Genomic DNA, 12,684 nt, shown 5'->3' with positions numbered 1-12,684 from the left:
GTTCTCAAAGTTTTGTGGAAAACATTTATGGATTGCAGAGAGAGGCGTCTTAAGAATGTTGAAGACATTAAGACTAGCCCAATTGAGTTGCCTATGGATCACGGTCCTCCATGGTGGATTGGACAGACGGTTATGAGGGACAAGCTGTCTGACATTTATGAGAAAGCTGTCAATGAAGATGACAGAAACGAGAAGGAGCAAAATGATGCCAAAAATGCAGTTGAAGAATGTGTATATGAGATGAGAGACAAACTGTGTGGCATTTATGAGAAATCTGTCAATGAAGATGACAAAACAGTTTCATCCGGAAGCTTGAGGATAATAGGAGGCTTATCAGTGAGTCAGCAGTGCCTGACACATGCGTGCCTGGAAATATGTGTCCCAACCCTAGGGTTGAAACAAGAGGGGGGGGTATGTGACAGGAAGTCAGGTAAATCTGGGAATGTAGTCACTGAGAGGAGACACATTCCCACCTGCTTTGAAAGTTCACTGATACTATAGGGTGTTGGCTGCAGAGAGAGCCAGCAGGAAGTTGAAAACCATTCAGCTGTTCAGAATGAGGAGATCAAGGACTCTATAATTTGTCCAGAGAAAATCTATTGAGTGCTGCCTCCTGTCGCTGTGTGAGCTGGGAAGAGGAGGACAGACATACGTGTACCTCCCGACGCCGTGTGGGCATGGGAGAAGGACTGCTGCCGCCTGTCGCCGTGTGGGCTGGGAGAGGGGGACAGTCGGATGTGTGCCTCCCGATAAGCTGGTGAGCATGGGAGAAGACCCCCTACAGCGATGTGAAGCTAAGGAGGGTAACCACGAGTGAAGACGTCTCAAAGGTGAGAAGACAAAGTGTTCCATGTGAAGAGTGTGAAGAGAAGTGTTCCATGTGAAGAGTGTGAAGAGTAAAGGGACCTGTTAAATGAACTGTGTTCAATGTGAAGAATCTGAAGAGTAAAGGATCCTGTTATAAATGAACATGTGCTGTGTGAAAGAAAACAAAGGGACATGTTCAATGGACAATGTTTGTGCTGTGTGAAAAGCAAACAAATGGACATTTGAGTGTCTGCTGTAGGATCAGCAGTGTCGGCCCAACAGTAGGTTGGAAAGACTTCTTAGGTAGGTTCCAGCTGTGAGAAGGTAGCCGCCCACAGAGGCAAGGATTTATTTTGTCTTTTATTTTATTTTGGCTGTTTTGATGCTTGCAATTGTGTTAAGTAAATTGCATGAATAAATCAGTCTTGTTTTTCAACCTCTAATCGGCTATCTCTGTGAAAACGCACCCCCAAAGGGGTCACCCATACGCCTACCACCGAGCTAATCCCTTACAATATATATATATATATGAAGAAAAAACTCAATTACCAGCCCTTAAAAGGGCTTTTGGGGACGCTATATATATATATATATATATATATATATATATATATATATATATATATATATATAAAAAAATTACACAAATACCAGCCCTTAGAAGGGCTTTTTGGGGTGCTGTCCTTACAGCAGTAGTGGACCAAGAACACTGCAAGACCAGGAACACTGACTAACTGTCCCTAGCTTAACAACAGCAGCAGCAGCTCTCCCTACTCTCACTACACACACTGCTTCAGAATGATCTAAGATGGATGCTGCCCTTGCTTATTTATAGGAGGTGGGAGGGTGTGGGAGGGAGGTATGCTGATTGGCTGGAAATGTGCCTGCTGACTGTAAAGTTCAGGGTCAAAGTTTGCCTCAATGATGTATTATGGGGGGAACACCGAACATCGCATATGTTCGCCCGCAGCGGCGAACGCGAACATGCTAAGTTCGCCGGGAACTGTCCGCCGGCGAACAGTTCTATACATCTCTAATTAACATAGCTAGAACATCCACAGGGATAGGAGGGGTGACTGTTGGGGTGTGAACAGATTGTGTTGATAAGACTGTACGCCAGACCTGAATAGATGCCGTCATTGGGGGTGAGAAGGATGTGGGTAGTGGTGGGTTGAAAGGGGAACTCCTCAATCATATTAGCAGGGGCTGTCTACTTGTGTGGGCAGATTCAATTTGCCCCCAGTTGGTCGTGGGAGTGGAGCGAAACCATTCTTTCAATTGCGTGACAATTGTGGCGATATAGTAATCATGGAAATCAACGTATCCTGTACCCCCTGAAGTTCTATGTTTGATCAAAATATGGTAAGCGCATCTTGGTTTTTGCTGTTGCCATATATAACCCCCCAGAATGGAATGTAATGAGGTGAAGTAGGATTTGGGAATGGGAATGGGTAGAGTCCTGAACATATACAACAGTTGGGGAAGTATCATCATTTTGAACGCAGCCAATCTGCCCGACCATGAAAATTCTTGCCGTTGTAAAGAGATAAGGTCTTGTCTCATTTTAGAAAGAAACGGGATATAGTTGGTCCGGAATAAGGATCTAGTGGACTTAGTCAGCCTGATGCCTAAATATGGGATATCGTGATCCGCCCACGAGAATGGGAATTGATGTTGTAGTAGAGTTTTGGTCGTCAGGTCGAGATTGAGGTCAAGAATAGTAGATTTCGTCACATTTACTTTGTAGTACGAGACATTGCTAAACCATTGTAGTATTAAATGTACTTCTGTCAGTGATGACATGGGGTTGGTGAGCATCATAACTACGTCGTCAGCAAAGAGGCTTATTTTGTGGTTGCAGTCTGCTATGTGAAAACCTGATATCCTGGGGTTAGAACGTATATGTGTGGCCAAGGGTTCCATGAGTAGATTAAAAATTAGGGGGGACAGAGGGCACCCCTGCCTAGTGCTGTTGGTAATGTTGAATGGTTGGGAGAGCATGTTGGACGAATAAACCCTAGCTGAAGGCAAGGAGTAAAGAGCTAAAATGGCATGGAGGATATTACCCTGAAATCCAAATTTACACAGTACTGCCCTAAGGTATTCCCAATGGATTCTGTCGAACGCCTTCTCTGCATCCAGGGACAGGAGCAGAGAAGGCGTTCGAGAAACCTCAGCGGAGTGTATAATGTCTAGCAGGCGTCTAGTTGCGTCTGAAGCCTGTCTAAACGGTGTGAAGCCTGACTGGTCAAGGTGAATAATGGACGGTAGGATGTTTTGCAATCTCAGTGCCAGTAATTTGGCGTCAATTTTTGTATCCAGATTCAGTAGTGAGATTGGTCTAAAGTTCTGGGGTGAAGTGGGATCTTTACCTGGTTTCGGCAATGTAATGATGAGCGCCTGAAGCATCTCAGGGGGGAGTGTAGAGGAGGACGAGGCATTAACAAAGACAGGGAGTAAGTGGGGAACTAAGATAGAGTGGAATTGCTTGTAATAGTCTCCTGTCAAACCATCCGGTCCCGGGGATTTGTTCGAGGGGAGGTTCTTAATCACCAAAGCAATTTCCTGAACTGTGTAAGGGGCGTTTAGAGATTTCAAGTGTTCCTCACAAAGGGTAGGTATATTAATTTTCCACAAAAAGGCATTAATTTAATTAGCCGAAGGTTGATGAGTATGTGCATCATTTTTTATGTTGTATAGTGTCTCATAATAAGAACTTAATGCATTAGCAATATCTTGAGGGTTGTATACCTTTTCTGAGGAATTTGGGTGATGAAGATATGCTATCCTGGATTTGATCCTATGACCTTTAATTTTTTGTGCCATAATCTTCCCCGCTTTGTTGGAGGTAGAATATGAGGTAGCTTTACATCTACATTGAAACTTTTCAAAGTTTACTAGTAATAGAGATCTCAGTTCCCGTCTAAGGGATTCTAGTTGGGTTTTCAGGGACAAGTCCGGATGCGATTGATTTTTGGAATCTAGTTCTGCAATGGATGAGAGAAGCGAATCTAAATGCCTCGGCCTCCTCTTTTTGTCCCGTGAGCCTTGTTGTATTAACTACCCTCCTATGAATGCCTTGTGTGCATTCCACACCACAGCCGAATCAGAGACTGAGTTTTGGTTCTGAGCAAAGAATTGTTCAAGACGGTCAGCAATTTGTTTAGCAACTTGGGGTTGCTGTATCAGGAAATTATTTGTACGCCAAATAAAGTGAGATTGTTGAGATGATTTGTCTGACAAGGTCAGAGTTATCGGGGCGTGATCCGACCAGGCTATAGTGTGAATTTCTGAAGCAATAACATCTTGCAATAACCATTTGTCTAGTAGAAAAAGATCAATTCTGGAATACGTGTTATGAATTGGAGAAAAGTAGGAATAATCTTGTTCACTCGCATGATAACACCTCCACGCATCATGTAAATCATGTGAGTGAAAAAGTGTCAGCAATTTAGATTCATGTTGCTTGGCTAGAGCTGTAGAGTCCATGGAGGGATCCGGTACTGTGTTGAAGTCTCCGCAGACTATAAGTTGGCCCTGTTGAATCTCGTGCATGTCGCGTAGGGCTTTGTTGAGAAAGTGGATCTGTCTCTTATTTGGAGCATACACGTTCAAAATTGTATACAGAACGTCGTTAATGGTACATATCAGGATGACATACTGTATCGCCCATTGTCGTCCACTTTTGTGCGGTGGTGTTGGAAAGCTACTGTGTCTCTTATGGCTATCATCACTCCTCTCTTTTTGGAAGTGAAACAGGAATGGAACACATGGGGGTAGTGACGATTGTGGCTGAAAGCCGGAGGGGAATGTGCATAGTGCGTCTCCTGTATGCATAGCACGTCACTATTATGGGTCTTCGCAGTTTTCCAAAGGGAATTTCGCTTAGCAGGGGGGTTCAGGCCCCTGGCATTGATAGACAGTATAGTGAAAGGCATGTTCGTGTCTTGTAGTCGAAGCTGTCGGGTAAGTCTGTTTACTCACAGTTAGATGTGTTGTACTGCGGTACTTCGTCCAAAGAAGGGATGGGCTGGCAAGGTGTGGAAAATGCAGGAGTTGAGTACTGTGGAGGAAAACCTGAGGCTGCAAGAAATATGAACAGTCAAAAGCAGTAATAACAAACAGTGGTTTCTAACAGGTAGCGTAGATACGTGTTCTTTCTGGGAATAACTCGAGATTCAGAAGCACGTCAGAGCAAGTGGGTCTGTCGTACAGAACTGTAGTACCAAAACCGCCCCAAAGTAGGCAGGGTACAAGTAAAGTAGGGGAAAAGTTCTCTGTAGGTGCTCCGATCTTTTGAGACAGAGAGGAGTATGTGTGAGCTTAAGGACTATAGCTCATCGGCCATCAGGTTTGACGCCAGGGACTCCCGAAGAAGTAGTTGGCGGATTGACGTTGTGAAGAAGGAGTCGTTTGCATAGCTTCTTCTTGGGAAGGACCTGGGATTATACCCCATGTATGGAGCAGTCGCATTCCATAAGGCAGGGTGGAGATGGCATGCGGGACCCCATTTTTGGTAACCATGATAGTGGCCGGGTGGCGGCATTTGTACGGTATATTATGATTCATTAGGGCCTTCGTAATCATATTGAGTTGTCTCCTCAGTTGTAAGGTGTATTTGGATAGGTCTGCAAAAAGTTGAATGCCCTCATAAGGTGCGGGAAGTGTACGCCGCAGACGTGAGGCTGCCAGCAGGTGATCTTTAGTCTGGTAGAAGTGTACTCTCATGAGAGTGTCTCTTGGTACTGAATCTGCCAGGTGAGCCGCTTTAGGTAGTCTGTGGATACAGTCAATGGAGAGTTCCATTTCTGTGCAGTCAGGCAACATGGCTGCCATTAGGGACCTGGCATAGTTGTGAAGCTCATTCGGAGTGACCGATTCGGGAATGCCGCGGAGCTTAACATTATTACGTCTAGAACAGTCTTCCAAGTCTGCTAACTTGGCCTTAATCCATCCTTGCTCATCTCTGATATCATCATGGGCATCAATAATGTCGTTTATAGTGTCAGTACATTCTCCCATTTTTTACTCCACTGACTGTACTCTAGTCTCGATTCCCTGCAGGCCAGATGTAACTTTACCAAATAGGGATGAGAGGTTAGTGAATAGGCAGGTTTGAAATGAAAGCAGCATCTCCTTCATAGTAGTGTCTAATAAAGGCTGTCCTGTGGAAGGAAAGTCTGCTATTGAGGCCTGTATGTTAGGGGCAGTGAAGGGGTTACTGCCCTGGCTGAGAGTGAGTGTCTGTGGCGCCTGCAGATCTATCCTCATGCAGGCTTTGGCTGGACTAGGGGTATCTGAACAATATGCCCCATCTTTGGCAGGGGAAGGTGGTGAGGCAGCTGATAATATTACCTCAGTGAGGCCTTCTTCCTGCTCTGTGTGCCGCGCTCCTTCACAGGCCACAGAGGCGCTGGCGCCATCTTGCCTCCCTGTCCTGCGATGTAGCGGCTGTGAGAAGAACGCTGTAAACTTCTTCGGGCGGTGTTCCTCCTTCCTCTTGCGAGATGACATGTTCAGGGTGATGGCGGGGTGTTCCGGTGATGATTTGTGGCTCGATGGGCAAGTCTGTGTGGTCCGGCGTCGCTGTGTGTCCTCCCTGTCCCTCAGAGCTCTAGGCTTAAGCAGCCATCTCTAGCGCTGGCAAGCCATGCCCCCTCATGTCCTGATTTTTAAGCTCCCACTCTAGTTTTGAACATTCCGCCATTCATTCCTATGGGACCAATTTCGCCACAAAAATGCTGATATTTTGTGAACCATTTGGCAAAATGTTCCAAAAGGCAACAGCACACAAATTGGGAACAATCTGCACGTTTTGGTATATTACTGTCTATGTAGTGTAAAAACTGTGGGAGAAGTTAGGGTGGTAAATTTGGCTATAATAATAAGAATATATATGTGAGATAACAGTAAGTGGTCTTGCCATGCAAGAACAGTTAATGAATAACTCCTTTCAATATAGTGCCTTAGTCTACATGTAAAGTGGCACATCTGTACTGTGTACAGCTGCTGCAGAAATAATTGCATTTATAAAGTCCAAAAAATTACATTTTCATTGCAAGCTTTCTTTATTTTGTAAACAATGGCTTGGGGAGCCAGTCTGTATAATGAGCCCACAATATAGTGCACCAGGAACAGGATTAGAGGTGTGGAAAAATTGGTCTTTGTGTGTCGAAGGTGCCTTCACACCGTAACCCTATAGAGACACTCTTGATGAAAGCAAGAATTGCCTTGCTGTCAAAAATTTAAATTATATGCACCTGTCAAACAGGTGTGGAAAAATTGGGTCTTTTGGTGTCTGTGGCACCTTCACGTCATCTGTGGGGCCTTTACACCGTAATCCTTTAAAGGTACTCTTGATGAAAGCAAGAATTGGCCTTGCTGTCAAAAATTAAAATTTTATGCATCTGTCAAACAGGTGTGGAAAAATTGGGTCTTTTGGTGTCTGTGGCACCTTCACGTCATAACCCTATAGAGGTACTCTTGATGAAAGAAGAATTTGCCTTGCTGTCAAAAACTGAAATGATATGCACCTGTCTAACAGGTGGGGAAAAATTGGCCCCTGGGTGTTAATTTATGCCCATAAAACCTACACCAAAAAATGAAACCAGATGAAATAAACACCCACAACACTAGGCAGCCTAGAAGTCTTGCAGAGATTACACATCCCAAAAACACTTAATCAGTGACATCTGCATCAGGGGCTTCATATTTGCTGGTAATCCAGGACTGATTCATTTTGATAAATATCAGATGGTCCACGGAGTCTGTGGACAGACATGTTCTATTATCGGAAACAAAACCTCCAGCAGCACTAAATGCCCATTCAAAAAGCATGCTGGGTGCAGGGCAGCCCAGCAGCTCAACTGCATACTGGGCAAGTTCTGGTCAGTGGACTATTCTCATAACCCAGTAACCCAGTGGATGGTCAACTGGAAAGCTCTCCATGTCTGTTTTTGCCCCTAGGTAATCGTCCACCATATGATGCAGACGCTGCCGATGGGATTTGGAAGCTTAGAGCCTTGGGTGGAGAGGACTAAAAAAATTGTGAAATGCATTATTTAGGCACCCCCTTCTCCCCTGCTACTCGCTTGACCAACAGAAGCCTTAAAACTACGTTTTCCACAACACTGTAACCTATCAGAGTCGGGAAAACATTAGATAATCTTCTCTTTAAAGTGTCCTCAAGATTCTTCTGCACCCTTTGTGGGGACGGGATGAGTTCTGAGACTTTCCCTTTGTAACAGTGGTCAAGGAGGATTGCCAATCAATAATGATCCTTCTCCCTGATGCCACATATTCTAGGGTCCTTTCCCAGGCTTTGAAGTATGAGAGAGCCCATGAACCACAAGTTTGCGGAGGCATGATAAGCAGACTCCTCAGGGTCACTTGTGGTTCATAAGACAATTAAGCAGAGGGCATGGAGGAGGAGGGGTTAGAGCTGAAAAATCTGGCATCATCGGCGCTAGCTGTATGGAGACATGGTGGCGCAAGAAGCTGCAGCGATTAGCCCTATCCTGCATCATTCTGAATGGCAAGCAGAGTTAACCAGTGTGCTTTTGAATGAAATATAGCATCCCTGATCATGCTTGCTAGACCACATGTCAGCAGTTATGTGGAGTTTGCGGCTGACTGCCTTGCCCAGCAATGCCACAACATTGCCTTCCATGTGATGGCACAGAGCTGGAAAGGCCTTACATGAAAAGAAATATTGACTGGGAACATGCCATTGTGGTACAGCACATAAGGGGGAAGAATCCACCAGATGGAAAGGCAGAAGTTGTAAAGCCAGCAGCTTTAACAAGCTTGCATTTAGATGCTAGGCATGTGGGTGGCAGTGACTGTATTTTTTTTTTTTTTTTTTTTGCTGCAGCAGATGGGGCAGAGAAATTAGCTGGCTATAGTCTACAGCTGGAGGTGTGCTACTGACAGATGTGCTGCAAGGACCTGGTACACCTTGTGCTATACCATAATCCCTGTCAGTGGAGGCTGCTGAGAGATCATGAGGTATATCGGGAGTAGACTGAGGTGAGTAAGGGAGAGGAACAGAATTGCAACCCTTTTGTGTGGCTTTCAGCTACTCTAGCCAATGGGCTGAGTGGTGGGAGGTTAAATGCCTTGCCAAGCATGTGGTACCCAATCTTCTGGTGTTTTTTCCATGCTTGTGACAAGGTTTTGTGCTTGAGACAAAGTTTGCAAATTGCAACAGTGCGATTGGCTGCACATGTGCTATAAAAGGCCCAGACAGCTGAGCTGTGGGAAGGGTGCAAGGAGATAACAGGTCCATAACATGATGGAACAGGGTGGCTGCTCTCTACTCTTCCATGATGGCTGCCACATTGTCTCACCCTCACTTTCCTCCTCTGCTCTATCCAGCACCCAAGTTGCATAAGTGACCTCATCATGATCATCTCTTCCATCCTCATTACCACTTGAGACAACTTGGCAATACGGCTAGGGGAACATGACTGCCAATTTGTGTAGCAGTGTGTACCAGTGTTCTCCCCTCTCTGTAGGCTCATGTTCCTACCTTCCCCAACCTCAGAACCAACATCTGAATCAAGTAATGGCTGTGCATCATCGAGGTGCAAGTGGCTAATGCTGTGTTTAAATAACTCAGCTGACTCCTTCATGCCTGATGCTGTGGCTATGGCAGGAATAGCTGTGGACAAGGAGGCAGATTTAGCCAGTTTGGCAGCTGCAGTGGACTGCACACTAGTCTCTGCCAGGGTTATGGAGGATGAGGAGGATGAGGTTGGTTTAGTAAGCCAGTCCACCACCTCCTCTGCATTGAAAATACAAAGCAAAAAAAGGGCGCACCAGCCTAGCGCATTATCCTCAGCGAGTTTATTTGGATAAAATTATTAAAATCAAATACTCACAAACAAACATGAAGTTCAGGCACATCAATTCCATACACCTGCCTCCTGCCAGAGGATCAACGTCTTTACCGGAAGCAGAGGGCTGACGCATTTCGAGGCCATGCCTCTTCCTCAGAGCCTGGAGGCCATGGTCAAGTCCATAGTTTAAATATAATATGAAAGGCCAGGCCTCCACATGACCCTTGGGGATGTGGGAGGAGATATCGCCCAAATGGGCGTGACTACACAGCTAATTGCCCAAAAACTGTTGCAGGTCACAATTATAATTACATTTCGGTTGGCTAGCCCCACGCGACCATTTATTCCACTGGTGAGCTGTCCAATCAATCAAACAAAACTTCCCAGCCCATCGTGGACTCTATTTCACATATCATACATGCCAAAATGTTAGATTAAAACTGGTGTGGTAAACTGACCTGTGCAAGTCTTGGTCCAAACCAAATAGAGCATCACATCCTCCAAGCAGTTACAAAGGGACAATCCAGCGCCTGGTGGGAAACGAGCCATTGCCTGTGCACATCCAAAGAGATGTGCATACACACACTCTTTGTAAGTAGATGGTGTGTGAAGTTACCATTATGATACACTGCGGACCGTTAGGGGTTGCTGTGGTAAGCTGAAACTATCAAATGTAAGTCTATAATCAAGGAAGAATTTCATACTGGGCATATTACCTGGCGGTCTAATGGTGTTCACTGTAGGCTTGGATATCAGGATATAATGAATCATTTTAGTTCAGTATCTATATGTATATATATATATATATATATATATATATATATATATATATATATATATATATATTTTTTTTTTTTTTTTATTCATCGTTGTATATATTGTAATTGGATATTGAGCTATTTTCTATCCATTTATTTATTCTTATATATGTGATTCTTATTTTGGCTCAGCAAGTCACACTATTGGTGCATAAGTACCCATCAACTTTGATATTATTAATGCTAATGTTAATTTTAACTTTACTGGTTCAGGTTATTTTATCCGATGTTATAATATCTCCATTGCTATTACAAATATGTGTGACCACCATTGCTTCCAATTTTGGTGAGTTCTCTAATTAATTTCCACCAGAGTGGATTCTGTATGGTGCATTTAAATATAGTTCTCATGGATATGGTCCGTATGGTACAGTGTACATGCTGCATCAGCGGGGCACACATGCGTCCTCCCTTTGCGGTTACTATAGGAACGGCTTGCTGGGGGCGGAAGTTGTCATTGCCTGGACGGGCGGAAGTGACGTTATGCGGTGGTGCGCACGCCAGTTCCGGGATGAGCGGCGTGCGTTCCACCGCTGTCCCGCCGCTATGGTATACGGAAGTCGGAAGTCGTCACGGCTTGGATGGGCGGAAGTGACGTTATGCGGTGGTGCGCACGCTAGTTCCGGGATGAGCGGCATGCGTTCCACCGCCGCCCTGCCGATATAGTGTACTATCTAGAATATCCTGATATCCAAGCCTACAGTGAACACCATTAGACCACCAGGTAATATGCCCAGTATGAAATTCTTCCTTGATTATAGACTTACATTTGATAGTTTCAGCTTACCACAGCAACCCCTAACGGTCCGCAGTGTATCATAATGGTAACTTCACACACCATCTACTTACAAAGAGTGTGTGTATGCACATCTCTTTGGATGTGCACAGGCAATGGCTCGTTTCCCACCAGGCGCTGGATTGTCCCTTTGTAACTGCTTGGAGGATGTGATGCTCTATTTGGTTTGGACCAAGACTTGCACAGGTCAGTTTACCACACCAGTTTTAATCTAACATTTTGGCATGTATGATATGTGAAATAGAGTCCACGATGGGCTGGGAAGTTTTGTTTGATTGATTGGACAGCTCACCAGTGGAATAAATGGTCGCGTGGGGCTAGCCAACCGAAATGTAATTATAATTGTGACCTGCAACAGTTTTTGGGCAATTAGCTGTGTAGTCACGCCCATTTGGGCGATATCTCCTCCCACATCCCCAAGGGTCATGTGGAGGCCTGGCCTTTCATATTATATTTAAACTATGGACTTGACCATGGCCTCCAGGCTCTGAGGAAGAGGCACGGCCTCGAAACGCGTCAGCCCTCTGCTTCCGGTAAAGACGTTGATCCTCTGGCAGGAGGCAGGTGCATGGAATTGATGTGCCTGAACTTCATGTTTGTTTGTGAGTATTTGATTTTAATAATTTTATCCAAATAAACTCGCTGAGGATAATGCGCTAGGCTGGTGCGCCCTTTTTTTTGCTTTGTATTTTCAGTGTCTGGTCGACCGCCCTGGTCGTAAAGGGGCAGCAAAGCCTAGCCATCATGGATGCCTAATATCAGCACGAGTTCCGGGATTGAGGCAGCCTGAGGACCAGGTTCCGAGTGCAGGAAATGGGGTGCTGTATAGCACTTATCTTTTTTGGAATATATACAAGTGGGATTCCTGCAGCTGAGGATTAGGCCCTCTAGTGATTCATTGGATTGGCTGTGTTGTAAAAGGACTCTACAAGATGGTCCTCTCTATGGAAGAAAGGGAACTCAGGAGGCAATCCCTAGCTAGAGGTTTCAGTAGTAGCATCGATTCCTACGAAAAGCAGCATGCACCTAGTACGGTGAATAAAGAAGCTCCAGCGGTTGTGGACAGAGAAGACACTATGGTGTCCTTATTTTACAAACTCAAACATTCCTTGGAGAAGGAAATGACGCAGTGGTGGGACATCCTACTATTAGAAAAGTATCTTGAGGTTAATAGGATTCCTAGAGGCCTCAGACTTACTAAGACTTGCTTCTGGTTAGATGAGGACCTACAAACCAATTGGCTCAATAAGTTAAGGGAGTGCAATAAAATCCTCCTTGAATCTATTGTGATACAAAGGAAAAGGAATTTGGACAACGTCCGTGAGGATCTGAAAAACATACAAGAAGAACTGGCCCCCTTTGTAGATTTGCCATCCTTTAGTAGTTGGGATGGCAAGGTAAATGACCAGATTGTGAATTTCGA

Source organism: Pelophylax lessonae (assembly GCF_965119305.1).
Source record: "Pelophylax lessonae genome assembly, chromosome: 5".
Lineage (NCBI taxonomy): Eukaryota > Metazoa > Chordata > Amphibia > Anura > Ranidae > Pelophylax > Pelophylax lessonae.
Note: the sequence above shows the minus strand (reverse complement) of the source record.